Here is an 8,820-nt window from a genome sequence, read left to right on the forward strand (position 1 = left end):
GCTTATGTTGACCTCCAAAGGGTCTAAAATCGTCCTAACGGTAAAGTTTCCTTCTTCATCAGGGCTGCTACCCCAGGACATACAATGTTAGAGGGGCTGGGCAAGCTCCCAGGCTTGCTCCCACAACCATCTCTGTGGTTGTGGGGTACATCAGCAACTGTTTCCCCTCAAGCTTGAGCCATCACTGGTTCTGGAGTGAGTGAAAAAATGAATGAAATATTTGCCGCAAGAGGCAGTATCCTCTCCAGATAATTGAAGCTGCCTGGAGTAGGACACCCCTAACTATTCCTCGCTGGAGCTCTGGAGGCACTGGGAAACTGTCACTATGGCTGTGCTTTGAGGAGTCTCAGCCTTCCTGGGGAGGCAGGAGGAGCCCACATGGAAGCAGGATCATCAGACTGAGGATGTCATATGGGGAGTGAAGTCCCCGCAAGGGTCTTTTCCAGAAGAGGGACTTAAAACAACATGAAGGTGGAATCTGAATAAAGCCTATGAGAAAAGATGTTCCAGGTGGAGACTCAACTTGAGCAAAGGTATGGAATGTCTTTGTTGGGAAAACAGTGGGGATGGGCCTGGCTGACTGCAGAAATGGCGAGCAGAAGACATGCCCAGAGAGAGGGGGCTACAGTTCCATATTCCTCTTGGACTTCCCAGTGATCTGTGTGTTAAGCCTAGCAGTACATCAGGGGTCTGACTGTCCCATCCAATCTATACAGGTCTGCCATTAACTTCTTCCACTTCCAAATATGGAGACCTGCTCTTTTCTGGGCACCTAGACACCCAGGTCATGAACATGGATAGGCCTTTCAGTCTGTTGTTTGAGACAGATGTCTCAAAGGAGTTTCAAAGGTAGAATTCCACTGGGAGAAAATAAAGCATCAGGGAACAAGTAAGGAACGTGGTGGCAGGAAAACACGGGGCTTCCTGGGGCTCCTCAAAGTGAGGAGCTGGGGTTCTCTGACCTTGGCCAGGGAGCTGGTTCTAGTCCTGGCTCTACCACTTCTTAGCCAAGTGGCTTTGGGCAAGTCACTTCTTCTCTGGGCCTTGGTTTCCTCATCTGAGAACAGATCAAGATGAACAGATAATACAAGAGGAGCTGCCCTGTAACCCAGGGACTTCTCTTGGTTCGTGGCTTCCTGTTTGGCCAACTCCCTGTGATGCAATGTCTTCTCAGAATGCTCTAGCCTTCTTCTTTGGTCTGAAATGTGATCGAAGCCCCTGGGTTTGTGTTCCCTCCATCCAGTCCCCAGATGGATGTCCCTAAATAGGCCACATGTTCCCTGGAGGGTGGTGGGTGCACGTGCCCCCATTTACCCCTGCTTCAGGGTGTCCCTGGACCTTCTCAGAGGGGAGGTGGTGGGGTGGAGTGGAAGGAACACTGGGCTGCAGCCAGTTCTGCACTGGGCCTCACTTGCTTGAGGCCAAAACTCTCTCTCTCTCTCTGGGTCCTGGTACCTTCATTACCAAGTGGACCTTGGTACCTTCATTACCAAGAGAACGCCCCTTCCTTGCCCCACGTCTACTGTGAAGCTGAAATACAATTCAGACATGACCAAGGCTCTGGGCCGATATGCCATCCTCTCAAGGGAAGGGCCAAGTAGCACCAGAGTGGAGAGCAGAACCAGGACCTGCTGCTCTCAGACCGCACTTAAGGCGCAGTGCGAGGGGGTGCGGCGCCTCCCAAGGCAAGCCCAGCACTGGCCATGCTCCCCTCCTACCACCCCCCACCAGTGAGCTCCTGGGCCCGGCAACGGGGCTGAAGTTGCTCTTTACTCCAGAGCAGACCCCTTATATGACATAAACACTGACTCAGGAGCCGGAAGTGACTTTCCAAAGAGCTGAAAACTGAAAGTAAACAGCGTCCGGTTCCGGCTTGGATGGCGCTGCTGACAGAGTTGAGTGAGGCTCAGCACCGCCGCCGCCTGTTCACCTTTCACCCCCTCGGCTGGCTGCCTCCCCTGGGGCGGTGCCCAGAGTCCTGTCTGAAGGCTGAGATTAGGACTTCCTTGTGCTGCAGGAAGTAGCAGACTCAGCAGCTGTAACTCGGAGCAGGGGGTAAGTGAGGACAAGATGCGCAGGCCGGGGGCCCAGCCCTGACAGGCAAGTCCTAAATCTGACCACCGAGCCTGGCTGCAGCATGGCGGGGCTCCATGCTCCAAGGGCCCCCTGTAATCCTGTCGTAGAGCTCTGGTCATGTGGCGCTCACCACCTTTCCTCACGCCCTGATGCCTCCCTCCCCTCCTCCAAGAGGGCTTCCCTGAAAACAGACCTATTCCACAGGCCCTGGGTTACCCCTCAGCCCAGGCCTCAGTCTCCTAATCTGCACAAGGAAGCTGGGCTAGATCAAGACGCCTCAGCCTTCTGAACCCATGCCCTGCCTGGGGAAAGGACTCAGAAGTCCTGGTTCCTGGGCAGGAAAAGGTAAAGTGACACTCCCGGAAGACTCTGGCCGCAGAGCTGCTCAGGCAACTCCAGCCGAGCACCTGTCTGCAGCCCTGCAGGCCCTCTCCCTCTCGGTGCCTGCTGACTCGGGCCAGGGCGGCCACCAGCCAACTTTGGCTGTGTCCCCTGACTTCTGTACACCCTTGGCCAGAGAGCTCTTCTCCTCCCTAAAGCTTTGTGTGGCCCTAATCAGAAACGCTTTGACTTTTGGGTCTCCTCCTGGGGCTCTGCAGAGGGCTAGGGACTCTGAAAGAGGGAGGAAATGGGTCAGGCTTCTTGCCCCAAGAGGGGCAGGTCAGCCAGGAAGTTCCCTTGGACTCCACCATCCGGCCTGGTGATCTTGTGGTAGGCTGGGTTCCTCCAGCAAGACAGTGTTTCTCTTAAATGGCTCTGGGCTGGGGAAGGGAAACCAAGGGACAGGAAAATTATTTGAGCTCCTGGGAGAAAAGAAGCTGCCTCAGGACTCAGATAAAGGCACTGAAGCACAGAGAAGTTAGGTAACTTGTGCTGGGTGACACAGCTAGAAAGTGGCAAAGCTGAGTTCTGAACTTAGGCTGTCTTATTTGGAGGCCATGCACTTAACCGCTATACAAGACTGTGTGGGAGTCTTTGAAGGAGGCACAGCTACAAACTAGGTCCGTACTGCCTCCCCAGACTGTGTGGCACCTCAGAAGGCCAGCAGCAGAGCCAGGACGAGAGCAGGTTCGCTCTCAGCTCCCCTGCTGGCCCGGAGCACCTCAATCCCTGTGATGTCTGAAACCTCTGGGTGGGAGGGGGCTGGGCAACTGAAGGCTTTCGAGGGGACACTTAAGCCTGGCCTTGTCTTCCGCCTCCTACAGGACCCCTCACGATGGCTCTGTCAGCCTTTCCCTGTACTCATTCTCTTTGTTTTGTTCAGTACTAATATAGGCTAAATGGCATTTGAGAAAGTCAGTTGAGTAGTTTGGTGGCCAGGGCCTCTCAAGGAACTGTGCCCTCCCTGAAGACATGGTCCATGGCACCAGGTCCAGCGTTTCTACATCAGACAAATGAACTTGACGGAGTTGGTGGAACTTAACATACAGCGGATGATCCAGGCAGGAGGAAAAGGGGACAACAGAGGATGAGATGGCTGGATAGCATCACTGATTCGATGGACGTGAGTCTGAGTGAACTCTAGGAGTTGGTGATGGACAGGGAGGCTTGGTGTGCTGCGATTTATGGGGTTGCAAACAGTCGGACACGACTGAATGACTGAACTGCTGCTGCTGCTGCTAAGTCGCTTCAGTCGTGTCTGACTCTGTGCGACCCCAGAGACGGCAGCCCACCAGGCTCCCCCGTCCCTGGGCTTCTCCAAGCAAGAACACTGGAGTGGGTTGCCATGTCTTTCTCCAATGCATGAAAGTGAAAGTGAAGTCGCTCAGTCGTGTCCGACTCTTAGCGACCCCATGGACTGCAGCCTACCAGGCTCCTATGTCCGTGGGATTTTCCAGGCAAGAGTACTGGAGTGGGGTGCCATTGCCTTCTCCGAACGACCGAACTGAAATGAACATATATAGATAAATCCCCTGGGGGAACTGTAAGCTTTGGCAGGTGTGGGGGTGTTTGGAAGCGTGGGGGTGAGGAAGAGGCCACAGCTCCTTCTCTACTTGTGTACAGAGTTCAGGACTTTGCAATTTGCTGAAAGATGTCCATTTCAAGTTTAAGGCCCTATTTACTTTCCTACTCTCTGGCCTGCCTGTCCTCCGGTCACTTTGGGCTCTCCTAGTCATCAGTGTTAAGTTACTGGAGGGTTCTGAGTGGAGGAGTCACATGAATCATCCCATGATTTACTTAACATCTTAAAAACTTAACAGGATACTGCATGGGGAGTGGGTTGCCAGGGGCAAAGGCAGGAGCAGAAAGGCACGTGAGGTGGGACATGATGGCAGTTTAGGCCAGGTAATGCTGGGAGTGTGAGCGCTGGCTGGGTCTGAATTTAAAGGCAGAGCAGCCAGAATTTCCTGGTGGATCAGAAATCAAGGCATCAGGGAGGATTCCATGGGTTTTGGTAGGAACAACTAAACCAGAAAGAGAGAATAGCTATTAACTGAGATGGAGAAGACTGAAGAACAGATTTGAGGAATACTCTGGAGCTGAGTTTTGGGTATGCTGAACTTCAGATACCTATTAGATATCCAAGTTGAGATGCTACATAGTTAGCCAGACCTATGAGCCTAGAGTCAGAGGACAGGTCTGGGCTAAGATGGTCATTATGAGTCTTCAATGTATAAATGGGACTCAAAGCCTTGAGATCAGACAAGGTCATCTAGAAAGTAAGTGTAAATAGAGAAGTATAAGACCACATCCTGGGTCACCCCTGTATTCACAAGTAGAATAAATGAGGAAAACCAGCAAAGGTGGCTGAGCAGGAGCTGCCAACAAGGGAGGAGAAGAACCGAGAAGCACTGATGTCTTAGAAAAAACTGTTTAAAGGAGAGAGATCAAGTGTATCGTATGCTGCTGAGAGGTCAAATAAACTGGGCACTTGGACTGAGTAACTGGTTTAGGAATATGGAAGTGTTTTTTTTTTTTGACAATCTTGAAGAATCCCTCCATCCTCTGGAGGCAGAGTGTGGTAAAAGTCAATTACAGCGGGCAAGCCCAGTGGAGATGCAGTATGGAGACGCACAGTAGTGGAGGGTGTGGGTATGAGGAGACTAGTTAGAAACAGCTATGGAGATGACTGGGATGAGGTAATGGAATGGTGAGAAGTGAGCGGATTCAACGATATTTAGGGGACAGAATTAACAGGCCTCAGTGATAGACTGTCTGTAGGTGTGGGGGATAAAGAGTAGGAGGAGGGGAGGAGGAAAGGAAGATGACACATATACTCTGGCAGGGTAAGTACAGGATGGTGGTCGCATCTACTGAGATAAGGGATGCACGCAGTAGGGGCAGGTGTGCAAAGGAAGGTAACAGGCTCAAGTTCTGGACGTGCTGAACTGTTTGTAACATCAACTAAAAGACTTCAGGATGCTGCTGGGCCCACATGTGTCTACAGCACGGCAGAGAAGTCTAGGCTGAAAGTAAGGATTCGAGAGTCAAACTGTAATAGTAACTGAAATTAACTGAAGTGGTTGAGACTTTCCCAAAGAAACATGTGCAAGAGCAGAAGACGTAAGCCTGGGGAAAACAACACATACATTAACGCTGTTGCACCCTCTACCTCCTTTTTAGGAAATCTGATAAAATTTGTTTGCCCCTGGAAACTAAGCAAACAGAACCAGATGTAACTATAAATAAAACCCGGGAGCTGTGCTGGTGAAGAGTTACTTTATCACAAAGAAGGAAGAGAAAGAAGAAATAGAACCTGACTGATTCATAAGTATGGGGTGGGCGAAAAGGTTTGGATTTTTTCTGCACGATGTTATGCAAAAACCCAAACAAACTTTTTTTTGCCAACCCAATAATTTCTAATGTGCTGCTGGAGTGTTCCTGCCAGACCCGCCATCCTTCTCCCTCTTTTGCTTCTTGAAGAGGTGAAAACCAGATCAAACAGTCATGAGGAAAGAGGGCTGAGAGCTCCCCTTATCCTCTCTGTGTGACACCTGGTTCCGTTCAGTACAACCAGGCTTCCAGGTCTTATAACCCCATCTGACAGATGACACTGACTCAGATCAGAAGATCTGCCAAAGGTCACGCAGAGTCCTGTATCCACTGTACTGTGGGGGACAGAGGGGAAATGCCAGCCTCACAAACGCTGGAGTGGAGACTGGGAAGCTCCTGGGTTCAGGTGCTCTGTTTCAGTGTGGAAGAAGGACTAGGCTTCCCTTAGATCTTGTGAAGCCAGGTGAGCTACTGTATAGCTGTCCCAGGACACTGCTTGAGAAAAGTCCAGCTTCTCAAAGGCTCTTCAGCCTTCAGGGCCTTAGGAAGAGGCAAAATAGATGGAATCCTCAAGCTGGAGATACATGACAAGGCTCCTGCCCTCCCCTGCCTACCTCTCACTTTGAGCTGTTGACTGGGCCTGAAACCTAACCAAAAACAGAAGACAAGCAAACAGAAGCTTTCATCAGATGGGAAACTCTATTACCACATCTAACCCTATCTGCTTTAGTGACCACCTTCTTTGCCTGCATGGATGCTGCAGGGAGTTTTCTACTTGTCTAAAGGCTAACCCACACGTGCTCTGCTGCAGGGTGAGTTTTCTACTTGTCTAAAGGCTAACCCACACGTGCTCTGCTGCAGGGTGAGTTTTCTACTTGTCTAAAGGCTAACCCACACGTGCTCTGCTGCAGGGTGAGTTTTCTACTTGTCTAAAGGCTAACCCACACGTGCTCTGCTGCAGGGTGAGTTTTCTACTTGTCTAAAGGCTAACCCACACGTGCTCTGCTGCAGGGTGAGTTTTCTACTTGTCTAAAGGCTAACCCACACGTGCTCTGCTGCAGGGTGAGTTTTCTACTTGTCTAAAGGCTAACCCACATGTGCTCTGCTGCAGGGTGAGTTTTCTACTTGTCTAAAGGCTAACCCACACGTGCTCTGCTGCAGGGTGAGTTTTCTACTTGTCAAAAGGCTAACCCACACGTGCTCTGGATCCCATGCAATCTCTACAACCCAGGGCGCAGTTTCTCTATTCTTTTTCCCTCTCCAGCATCTTCCTCTTCTCTCTTTCTCTACTGGTCACTGTACTCGGTACTCAGAAAAAGCTGTAGCCTTTCGTATAAAAACAAAAAACAAACTTCCCGTCTCAGATGCTACTGCACCCACTACTCTATCCTTCTGATCCATTCATAGCCAAATCTATGGAAGAAGCCGGTGTCTCCATTTTGTCACCATTCAATCATTCTTAAAATTTAAATTACATATGATTTTGTGTTTTCACTCTGTAACAAACCAGAGAATATGTAACATACGTAAATTATGAAGCATAATAAAAATGAACATCTATAAATCCACAACCCAACCTAAGAACTAAAGTATCATCAATATTGATGAATAGACTATGTGCTCTTCTTCCTCATCCAATCCCCTGCCTCTACAACTATGAACGGTTGTAGTCAAACTGTTAAAAACCAGAGACAAAAATATTAAAAGCAGCCAAAGAGTAAAGGTTATATAACATTTGAGGCAACAGCAATGAGAATTATAGTTGTTTCTCACCTGAAACATTGGAAGTCAGTAGAATGTGGAGGGATAGTTCTAAATGGAATTGCCTGGTGGTCCCATGGTTAGGATGCAGAGCTTTCATTGCTGAGGGCCTGGGTTCAATCTCTAGTCAGGGAACTAAGATCCTTCGAGTGACCAAAAATAAATAAGTAAAATGCTAAAACAAACACGATTCAAGTTTGAATTCTATATCCAGTGGAAAAAAGTGTTTGAAAAATGAAGGTAAAATATATTTTCAGCCAACTGAAGCTGAGAGCATCAGTTCCCATAGGTCTGCACTATATGAAATTCTGAAGGAAGTTCTTCATGTTGAAGAGAAATGGTAATAGGCTGAGACCAGGGTGTAAAGGAGGAATGAAGCCAAGAGCATAGGATGGAGAAAATACACTGCTACAAACACATCAAGGAGTGAGAGGCTCATAACCAGTGAGGATGGCCAACATCCTGATGTTGCCTGGGTCCTGGGGCTTTCAATGCTGAATGAGACAATTCTGGGTGAACTGTGACGACTGGCTATCCTAACTAGGACCCAAGATGAGGTCCTGAGGAGACAGGTGTTCTGAGAGCAGCAAACAATGGAGTTTTGTTGTGGGAAAGAAAGAAAAAAGGCAGACTTCCCTGGTCATCCAGTGGTTGAGTCCGTTTGCCAGTTCAGGAATCCCTGGTCTGGAAAGATTCCACATGCCTCGGGACAACTTAAGCCTTTGTGCCACAACTACTGAGCCCGTGTGCACTAGAGTTTCTCTGCAACAGGAGAAGCCACGACAGTGAGACTACACACTGCAATCAGAGAAAGACCGCGCAGCAACGGGGACCCAAGGCAACCCAAAATAAATAACAATGAAACAAGGCTGAAAGTGTGTGAGACTTATCTTTCTCAGAACTAGACGTGCCGTTTAACTGAAGTAAACATTCTTACATCTTCCCCTCCCATCCTTTGTATATTTAATAGATTAAAGACAATAAGTCCCCAGGAGCTGGCACATCATGAAGGCAGAAACACAAAAGCAGGAAGAGCAGTTCTGTTTGGCTTGGACACAGTGATTCAAAGGCTTCCCTTCCTACAGGGCACAACTCACTGACATTTCACCCACCTGGCCGGGAGGGGAAGAGGGAAAGGAAACTTAACAGTGCCTGCTTTTCTTCTCTAGGGTAATTCTTATCATCCTCTTATTAGGTAAGAATCATATTAGCCTGATGTTACTTCAAAAAAAAAAAAGAGAGAGAAAGGCCAAGTCACCTGCCCAAGAT

The 8,820-nt window shown here is 49.2% G+C and overlaps 1 protein-coding gene and 1 long non-coding RNA gene across 4 annotated transcripts in view; one reads left to right on the forward strand and one right to left on the reverse strand.

The window, feature by feature from the left end:
• The window catches only part of C2CD3 (C2 calcium-dependent domain containing 3), a 128,615-nt gene that overhangs the window by 3,044 nt on the left and 116,751 nt on the right, over positions 1-8,820 (reverse strand). The gene's annotated exons all lie outside the window — the stretch shown is intronic.
• The window catches only part of LOC104995112, a 24,318-nt gene continuing 16,985 nt past the window's right edge, over positions 1,488-8,820 (forward strand). Inside the window, exon 1 of the long non-coding RNA XR_826036.1 lies at positions 1,488-2,055. This is a non-coding gene — a long non-coding RNA (uncharacterized LOC104995112). The remainder of the gene's footprint in view (positions 2,056-8,820) is intronic.

This window comes from Bison bison, unplaced genomic scaffold, assembly GCF_000754665.1.
Source record: "Bison bison bison isolate TAMUID 2011002044 unplaced genomic scaffold, Bison_UMD1.0 scf7180017864276, whole genome shotgun sequence".
NCBI lineage: Eukaryota > Metazoa > Chordata > Mammalia > Artiodactyla > Bovidae > Bison > Bison bison.